The sequence below is a fragment of the Jaculus jaculus genome, chromosome 16 (assembly GCF_020740685.1).
Source record: "Jaculus jaculus isolate mJacJac1 chromosome 16, mJacJac1.mat.Y.cur, whole genome shotgun sequence".
In the NCBI taxonomy this organism is placed as follows: Eukaryota; Metazoa; Chordata; class Mammalia; order Rodentia; family Dipodidae; genus Jaculus; species Jaculus jaculus.
The window spans coordinates 49,302,268-49,312,842 of record NC_059117.1 but is presented as its reverse complement, the minus strand read 5'-3'; the positions used below and the strand labels follow the sequence as shown (position 1 = coordinate 49,312,842).

The 10,575-nt window shown below is 40.2% G+C and overlaps 1 non-coding gene across 1 annotated transcript; it reads right to left on the bottom strand.

Annotated features, from left to right (window-relative positions):
* Positions 1–741: 741 nt before the first annotated feature.
* On the bottom strand, positions 742–848 carry LOC123455403. The gene has a single exon (XR_006633892.1). It is a non-coding gene; the product is annotated as a U6 spliceosomal RNA (small nuclear RNA).
* Positions 849–10,575: the final 9,727 nt, after the last annotated feature.

Sequence of the window (10,575 nt, the reverse complement as noted above, 5' to 3'; positions counted from 1 at the left end):
TTGCTTAATATATATTTTTTTTCCAGATCCATTCATTTGTCTGCAAATTTTATAATTTGATTTTTCTTTGCTGCTGAGTAACATGTCATTGTGCTGTAGTTTCTTTATCCACGTATGTTTTCATGGGCATCTAAGTTGGTTCCTTTCATAACTTTTGCGAATGGTGTAGAAATGAATATGGATGTGTAAGTACTTTTGTGGCAAACTGTGGAGTCCTTTGTGTATATGCCCAGGAGTAGTATAGCTAGGTTGTATTCAACCATATATTTAAGACTTAAAAAAAAAAATATTTGAGACAAGGGACACAGCAAGCCGACAGAGCATGAAGACGTGAAGCACTTCAGAACCTCCATCCACTGTAAACAAACTCCAGATGCATGTACAACTTTGTGCATCTGGCTTTATGTGGGTACTGGGGAATTGAACCCAGGTGTTGAGCTTTACAGGCAAGCACCTTAACTTCTAAGCTTTCTCTCTAGCCTGACAATGCTCAATTTTGTCCTAGAGAAAGGCCAGGTATATGCAAAACATTGCATCCAGATAAATAGAAATATGCAAAATACACAGCATACACACATGCATTCACCTCGAACATCTGCCAAGTATCTTAGTTCACCATGTGCCCTGTGAGCCACACTACCACATCTAGGCTTAGGCTTACAGCTTTCCTTCCTTCCTTCCTTCCTTCCTTCCTTCCTTCCTTCCTTCCTTCCTTCCTTCCTTCCTTCCTTCCTTTCTTTTTTAAATATGGAATGCTTCACACATCTGCATGTCGTCCTTGTGTAGGGACCGTGTTAATCTTCTCTGGATCATTCCACTTTTAGTATATGTGCTGCTGAAGCGAGCACTACAGCTTGCTTTCTGAGTTTAGATAACTTCTCGTCACTTCACAACAATTTACACATTGTAACCCCTGCCAGACATTTCCCAAGTCCATCTTTTAAAAAATATTTTATTTATTTATTACTTATTTGACAGAGAGAGGTAGAAAGAGAAAGAGAGAGAGAGAATGGGCATGCCAAGGCCTCCAGCCACTGCAAACGAACTCCAGACACATGCAACACCTTGTGCATCTGGCTTACGTGGGTCCTAGGGAATTGAACCTGAGTCCTTTGGTTTCACAGGCAAATGCCTTAACTGCTAAGCCTTTTCTCCAGCCCCCAGTTCCATCTTTTTGAAGATTGAGCACCATATTTTGTGTGTGTGTGTGTGTATGTGCAGGTGCACTTGTGTGCAGGGTAGATGCATGCATGTGTGTGTGGTGGCCCAAGAACAATCTCAGATACCATTCCTCAGGTGTTATCTTTATTCATTCATTCATTCATACACCATCACCCAGGCTTAATTTACAGGGGTCTGGGGGGTCAGGCTCACATTCTCATGCTTGTGACATAATAACTTTACCCCCTGAGCTGTGTCCCCAGCCTAAACCATCATTTTATTGTAGTGCCTTCCAATACAGCATGTAGAAAGGAATGCCACCATTTTTAGGCAATTCTCCCCTTTTCATCACACCACACATGAAGACCCGAGGGTGTGCTCCTATGTTGTGGGCCCAGTTGTTTTCTGTACATATTTTCACACAGTGCAGTGATCTCTGGGACCACACATACCATGTTGTGTCATTTATCTGTCAACATGACACCTGTTCTCAAAGGGGACGTGTAATGCTGAGGCTTTGTCTTGTGTCACTGGTGTCCAAGGCCTGAGTGCTCGTGATGTGATGTGACAAAACTGCCTGTGAGCTTAGGCTTTTGTCAACTAAGCCTTTCCTTGGATTCTCAGCAACCAAATGGAAGCAAGGTCTAGCCTAGTCTAGCTCGTAAGCACTGGCCTTTCTTCCCAGGAAATTGTTACAAATAGAGCTTGCCAGAACTCTCATCTCTTTCTCTCCATCCTCCTTTCATCTCACATGAACTTGACTCCGTGAAGGTGACATCAATACTATCTTTCTGTATGGTGAGCATCTTCTGCAGTCATGATGTTGGTGCCTCAAGTTGGCATTGTGTTCTAAATTTGTTTGCAATGTACTTTTACAGTTAATTTAGTGTATTTTGTTATACAAAACCTCTGGGGAGGGTGGGAAGTGTCTTCTTCTCGCTATGGCATATCTCTTGTGAGCACAACTCACAAATATATCTGGCCATGTTCCCATCCATGCCATGACTTAGATGAATAGAAATTCTAAATTTCTTTTCTTGTTGAACTTGGGTTGTTTTGGAGCCCATAATTCACACAGCCCCTGTGGACTGGGGAACAAAAAAGAGAAATAATGGACAGGTAAAAAAGAAAAAAAGAAATGAGGCTTATTTGGCTTGGTGTTTTGGTGTGTGTGTGTGTGTGCATGTTCATGTGTGTGAGTATAGGAATGTATGTGCCACAACACGCGTGTCCTCTGACTAGAGGGCAACTTCAGGTGTCGGTCCTCATTGCCCACCTTGTCTGGGGCAGGGTCTCTCTTAATGGTCACTGGCATGTTCGCCAGGCCGGCTTGGGAGCGTCTGTGAGCTTCCCCGGTCTCCTCCTCCCTTTTCGCCAAGGGATGCTGGGATGACAGATGCCGGCCTGCAACTGAGTCAGGCTTTTTCCATGGGCTGCAGGGTCTGAACTTAGGCATTCATGCTTACCTGGCAAGTGATTTGCCCACTGAACCCTCTCTATAGTCATTATTTGCCAGAATCTCAACTTTGCAAGCAAGCATCTTAATTATCATTTCTACCACACAGAGGATTTTTACATGTACTTGAGTTTCATGTACATCTTTTGTGTTCATTTCTTTGGTGGGAAATAGCACATTTCAAACATACTCACATTGTTGCCTGAATCAGTATCAAATCCTCTTAGTTATTTATTTTTGTTTTTTCAAGGCAGGGTCTCAAGACACTGTAGTCTAGGCTGATTTGGAATATACTATGTAGTCTGGCCTTGAACTTGAACTAAATCTTCCTACCTCTGCCTCCCTGAGTGTTTTGTTTTTAATTCTTTTTTTTAATTCTTTTAAGTTGAGACCTTTAGTGTATGAACATGTTGCCTATTGGTCATGTTTACATTGGGTTATACTCCTATGATCACTGTCTCCAACCCCATTCCACTGAGGACCTTCCTCAGTGAAATTATGGTTAATCACTGTCAGGTCATGAATGGATTAGCCAGTCTATTTTTTTGTTGGAGGCCAATGCCTCAACACAACAACCTGTGGTGCTTGCATTCTTTCCATCTGCTCTTTTGAAATGCTCCCTGAGCCTTGGAGGGCATGTTGCCAGTCTCCTTTAGTGAGAGCTCTCAGCAGCCTCTGATTTTCTGCCTTGATGAGCTGTTTTTAATTATTAATAAAAATTAATTAATTAATTTCAGTGAGAGAGGAGGTAGATGGGGAGAATGGGCATGCCCAGGCCTCCGGCCATTGCAAATGAAATCCAGATGCATGTGCCACTTTGTTCATCTGGCTTATTTGGGTCCTGGGGAATCCAAATTGGGTCCTTGAGCTTTGCAGGCAAGTGCCTTAACCACTAAGCCATCTCTCCAGACCTTGGATGAGTTTGAGTCACCATAGAGTTTTCATAAAGGAGGTTCTCAGGCTAGCTGTGAGAGCAGCACTCATACTTAACCCACCACTTTCTCTGCAATGTCTCCTGGGCCCTGGCAGATATGGTAGAGATGATTTGTGCTAGGCAGACAGCTTTCTTCTGTTATTGAACTGATGGGTCTTGGGTCCCTGCAGTGTTAACTGCCATCTATAAATACCAGATTCTCTAGCCAAGAAAATATCATGTATAAAAGGAAGACTTCTTGGTGGGCATAATCTCTCCTTTTAGCCAATGAAGAGTGGAAGCATCCCTCTGAGGTCTATGACCATCTAAGCCATAGGCTTCTGACTTGGTTCTCAGTACAAGGTATGAATTCCCTCTCACTGAGAGGGTCTCGTCTCCAATCAGAGAGCAGTTGATTACTCCTATAGCCTGTGTACCATTATTGCATGAGTGTGTATATCTTGTCTGGCTGGTTGATTTTGTAACTTGCAGGATCGCCTGCTTGTTTACACTGCTCGTGATCATTATTCCCCTGCAGCTCACATAATGCTTTCCAGAAATACAAGAGCTAGCCTGGCATGGGAGATACCCAGTAAGATTCTCTTTCTTAAGAAAAATTTAGCACTTCATTGGATAAAAAGTCCATCATTTGTTTATCTTTTCTTTGGTTAATAGAGTTGCTTCTAAATTTTGATTCTCATGAATGAAATGTCTATGAAAAGTTGGGTACAAGATGTATGGGGACAAAGGTTTTATAATTTACCTAGGTAACCATATAGGGTTATAGCACAGATGTTGGTACTCATTTTTCATAGTAAAACTATCATGTTATTTGAGTGAATTTGTTGATAACTCCATTATTTACTTATTTCTTCACCTTGTTGTCTTTTTTGCAAATATGTTTCTATTCCATTTCCACATGCTTATACTTATTTCATTAGCATACTGTCTTGATTACCATGGCTTACTACCAAGCCTAGAAACCAGGGAGTACAAATCCTCCACTTTTGTTCTTCCTTGACAGTTGTGTTTGATTTTGTTTTTTAAAATATTTTTATTTATTTGCAAGCAGAGGGAGACAGAGAGAAGAGAGACACAGAAAGACAGAGAAGGGAGGGGGAGAGAGAAAATAGCATATCAAGGTCTTCTTCTGCTACAAATGAATTCCAGATGCATGCATCACTTTGTGTATCTGGCTTTATGTGGGTGCTGGGGAACTGAACCAGGGTTGTTAGGCTTTGTAGGCAAGTTCCTTAATCACTGAGCAATCTCTCCAGTCCTGGATTTTATTTTAAGTTTTAGTATCATCCTATCAATTTCTATCAAAAAGTCTTAGAATTTAGATTGGCATTCCACTGAATACTTGGTCAGCTTAAGGAGAAATGACATTTCAATAGCACTGAAACATCTAATTCCATATGAACACTGTGTATCTATCTGTTTAGGTCTTTGGGAAATTTGTACAAGCTACGACTTTTTCAGTATGTCAGTTCTGTTTACCTTGGCTGAAATTATTCTAAGTATTTTATGCTCTGTAAATTGAGGTTTTTACTTTTTTAGAGACTCATTTTATTTTAGCTTTGGACTCACAGATAGGTTGAAAGATAGTTTTCCATTTACTAGCTGACGTTGTGGTACATGCATGCTGACTAAGAAACCAGCATTGGTATACTACCATTATCTAACTCTAGGTTTCGTTCAGTGTCACCGATTTGTCCTTTCTCAGTTCCAGGACCCCATCCAAGGTGCCACACTGGGTCCAGTCATCGCGATTCCTTGGCCTCCTCACAGGGCAAACTCTCAGAATCTCTGCATTTTTATGATCTTGACCATTCTGAGAAATACTGGTCTGATGTTTTATAGAATTTGGTATTTTCCTCAGGCCTGATTTGGGTTTGGGGGAAACCCCACTGAGGTGAAGGGTTATTCTAATTGCACCTATCACTCCCTGTATGACTTGGTTAGTTTTTAAGCAGTTGGGGGTGGGGGCTGTGGTTTCATGTATCTTTAAATTCAACTCTACAAAACTCTTGAATCCTGCTTTCTTGCCTATCTTCAAGTGGTGCTTTCTCGGCCGTGTTTTAAGGTTATAAGAGTGGTGATCGTTGGGATTTGTGTTTGGACAGCCTGTGTTTTCATTTGAGGCTGCCTTGATCTCACCTGAGACCCACCCGGCGGTCTTTCTGTACCCAACCCTCTCTGCTTGCCTATGAGAGTCTCCTCCTTCTCTATCATTTAAAACTGCTGGCTTTTTCCTGCTTTAACTAGCCCTTTAGAATGTAATGATTTGAAATTATCAAATGATTTGCAAGGAGAGATTGAGAGAGAGAGAGAGAGAGAGGTGGGGGGAGAGAAAAATGTGCACATCAGAGCCTCCAGCCACTGAAAATGAATTCCACATATATGTACCATGCTTTTCATTTGGCTTTACATGGGTACTGGGGAACTGAACCCAGTTTGTTAGGCTTTACAGGAAAATGCCTTAGCCATTGAGCCATCTCTCAAGCCCAATTTAATTTTTTCTACGTTTCAAAACAAAAGAAATAATCCCATTAGCTCCTTCTATATCCTAAACAGAAGTAAAAGTCACATATTTTGGGGTATTTTATTTACCTTGTTTATTGCTTATACATTTTTTCTCCTTTATTTATTTCTATTTGATTTCCTTTCCATTCATTTTTAAATTTAATTTACTTATTTGCAAAGAGAGAGAGTGTGTGTATGAGAAAGAGACTGGGTACACCAGAGCCTCTAGCTGCTGCAAATGAACTCCAGATGCATGCACCACATTGTGCATTTGGATTTATGTGGATACTGGGTAATCAAACCTGGGACATCAGGCTTTGCAAGCAAGTGTTTTAAACTGCTCAGCCCTCTTTCCAGCCTAATTTTTAAGTTTTTATATTTAATATGTTTTAATTAATTAATTAATTAATTAATTAATTAATTAATTAATTTGCTGAGATAGGGTCTCACTCTAACCCAGGCTGACCTGGAATTCACTATGTAGTCTCAGGGTGACCTTGAATTTATGGAGATAATCCTACCTCTGCCTCCCGAGTGCTGGGATTAAAGGTGTGCTCCACCACACCCAGCTCTGGTATTTAGTATTTTAAGTGCATTACTGTAACATAATTTAAGTGATGCATGCCAATGGACATCATGGTCTGTTCTTTTTTTTTTTTTATCATATCCAAAGGGCTCCAGTGCATGTTCTGTATAATGGCCCTATAACTTGAGTGACATACTGTTTTAGTTGCTAAGGCTCTATGATATATTTTAGTATTCAGAGGTTTTGATAACTCTCTATTATTGCATTAATCTTTAAGAATTTCTTTCCTATAATATTTATTGCTTATTTTTCATACATGTTTAATTAAGTCCCCACATAATGAGATATTGTTATATTTGAAACTAGTTTTGAGGAAAATACTTGTATCTTCCTATACAAGAGTATTTCTGCTGCATCAGTCAATTTATTTCTCCTTATTTTGCATTACATTGAATGTGTGTAGTTTTATTTAATAGGTTATGAATATGTCATGTTGTTTATTTGTAGATATCTTGTGTTTTTAAAGTGTTGGAATCTGATATTTTCATGGATGTTTTCAGCCGAACATTGCATAAATTCTATTTATTTTTGTGTACTTAATTTAATCCAGAGTCACCTATTCAATTCTTTTCCTGGCTTTTTGAATTAAAAAATATTTTCATTTTTCAAAAAAAAAATTAGGCTTTCCAGATTAAATCAAAGCCTGTAAAAAATAATTGTCATGTTTTTGTCTTCATTCTTTTAACTTAATGGCATCCAGTTCCATTGGCCACAGTGGAAAACATGTTCAGTGAGGAGGATGCTGTCACAATTCTGGTTTTAATTTCTTTGGAAGTCGTAGCATCTCTTCAAGGAGCAGAGGGCTCTGCTGATTGATGTCAGACATTTCAAATACACACATATTCTACAAATCCTGCCGTGTCCTTTTAGAGCCTTTCTGAGGTTGAGAAAAGGCTTTTCATTCAAAGCTCCTTTTTAAATTGTGCAATGTTGTCATACATATAAACATAGTAAGATGTGTGTACAATTCAAAGAGGAATAATAAAATGAACCTCAAGTAGCTATTACCTATTTAATTAAAAAAGTCTTGGGCTGAGTGGCTTAATGGGAAAGGTGCTTGCTTGCAAAGTCTAAGTACTCAGGTTCGATTCCTCAATACCCATGTAAGCCAGATGCCCAAGGTGGTGCATGTGTCTGGAGTTTGTTTACAGTGGCTAGAGGCACTGGTGTGCCCACTCTTTCTCTCTCCCTCTTAAATAAATAAGTAAATAAATAAATAAATTTATTAATTAAAAAAAAAAACCTGAGGCCTTCTAAGCCCTCTGGGATTCCCCTTGACCTTGCCTCCATCCCTCCCTACATCTAAAGAAAGTAGCAAGAATTTCTCACCTCATTCTTTTGCCTTCATTGTGGTTATGCAGCCAATTCACAAAACCCCTACACAACAAAGGTATTAAATGTCTTGAATTTGAATTTAATAATAAATAGATTCTGTTGCTTGTATACTTTCGTCACTTGTTTTTAAATTTGTTTTTGATGCTCATTTATGTCAATGATATCTAGTTTAGTTTTACCACTGTGTGCTACCCATGCACAAAAGTGCCATGATTTCTGTGTTACCCCTTCTACTGATGGCTGTTCCGGCTGTTCCTGGTTTCACCAAACAAGCAACTTTGCCATGTCATTTTTATATGTGTTCTCTGGCACATGTTTATGAGGATTTTCTGAGGGAAAGCTGTTTTTATTTTAATTTATTTTACTTCATTTTATTTCTTTGAGAGAGAAAGGGGGGCAAGAGGGAGAGAATGGAAGCACAAGGGCCTTCAGCTACTGCAAACAAAATTCAGACACATGTGTCACCTTGTGCATCTGGCTTATTTGGGTTCTGGGGAAGTAAACCTGGGTCCTTAGGCTTCACAGGCAAGCACCTTAACCTCTAAGCCATCTCCCCACCCCAGGAAAACTCATAATCCTCCTTCCTCATCCTCCTGAGTGCTCCTGCTTCTAATGTGACTTTAATTCATATTTACCTAATAAACAGTTAATACCTATAAACTTTTAAGATGTTTGTTTTCCATGAGATTCTTTTTTTATTTTTTATAATTAACAACTTTCATGATTATAAACAATATCCCGTGGCAATTCCCTCCCTCCCCCTACTTTCCCCTTTTTTCCCCACTCTGCATAATATCCCCTCCCCCTCTCAATCAGTCTCTCTTTTATTTTGATATCATGATCTTTTCTTATTATGATGATGGTCTTGTATAGGCACAATGTCAGGCACTGTGAGGTCATGGATATCCAAGCCATTTTGTGTCTGGAGGAGTACACTGTAAGGAGACCTACCCTTCCTTAGGCTCTTACATTCTTTCCACCACCTCTTCCACAATGGACCCTGAGCCTTAGAAGGTGTGGTAGAGATATTGCAATGCTGAGCACTCCTCTGTCACTTTTTCTCAGCACTGTAGTGCCTTCTGAGTCATTCCCAAGGTCACTGCCATTTGAAAAGAGACGTGTCTCTAACCGAAAGTGAGAGTAGCATTAACATAAGTGCTTACTGGGCAGTTTCATGAGCATAGTATAAACATTTAGCCAGACAGCAGAATATGTTACAGCCCTAGAGCTCATGACTACCACTGTTGCCAGTTTTCAGTATCAAGATTGTATCCCTCACATGGAGCGGGCCTCCAGTCCAATTGGAGGTCAGTTGGTTTCCACCATGACAGACGTGCCACTATTGCACCCGTTGGCTCATTTTGGCCTGGCTGGCCACTTATAAGGCTTGCAGTGTCCACTGTTGACTATCTTCACTGGTGATGTCTCTTTCTCCCATTGAACTGCACGAGGAATGGCTTCTACCAGCTTTCTGTCAGCTGGTCTACATGGAGGAGGTTATCAGCTCAGTTCCAGCAGGATTTCTCAGAGGCCTTGCAGCCCAAGTATGTGGAGTCTTCAGCAATAGGATCTTACTATCTATTCCTGGTGGGAAATCAAGGGCTTCAGCAATGGCCTATAACGTTTTGGGGGCATCAGGGACCTCCTTGGCCAACAACTTACTGGAAGGTATCCCATTCCTGGCACTGAAAATTTTCTAGCAATGATATATGGCTCCTGAGTGTTCCATTGTCCAAAGCCAGAGGATTCCATATGATTTATTTATATCCTCTTAGATTTTGATTAGCCCTCCCTCCACATTTCCTTTACTCAATCTCTTCCCCTGACCTCACATTGGGCCTTTTCACACCCATTAATCTAGTCTTCTACTTATGTTTATACAATACCAACCTATTAATTACCCTCCTCCCTTCTTTCTATTCCCTTTATAGCTCTTTTTTACCTTACTGGCCTCTGCTACTGAGTTTTTTAATTTGCGCAAAGAAGCCCAATCATCTGTAGCTAGGATCCACATATGAGAGAGAACATGTGGCACTTGGCTTTCTGGGCCTGGGTTACCTTACTTAGTATAATCCTTTCCAGATCCATACATTTTCCTACAAATTTCATGACTTCATTTTTCGTCACCACTGAGTAGAACTCCATTGTAATAAATGTGCCACATCTTCATTATCCACTCATAAGTTGAGGGACATCTAGACTGGTTCCATTTCCCAGCTGTCATGAATTGAGCAGCAATAAACATGGTTGAGCACATACTTCTAAGGAAATGAGATGAGTCCTTAGCATATATGCCTAGGAGTGATATAGCTGGGTCATATGGTAGATCAATCTTTGGCTGTTTTAGAAACCTCCACACTGATTTCCACAATGGCTGGACAAGATTGCGTTCCCACCAGCAATGTAGAAGGGTTCCTCTTTTTCCACATCACCACCAGCATTTATGATCATTTGCTTTCATGATGGTGGCCAATGTGACAGGAGTGAGATGGAATCTCAATGTAGTTTTAATCTGCATTTGCCTGATGACTAGGGACATAGAACATTTTTTTTAAATGCTTATATGCCATCCATATTTCTTCTTTTGAGAACTGTCTA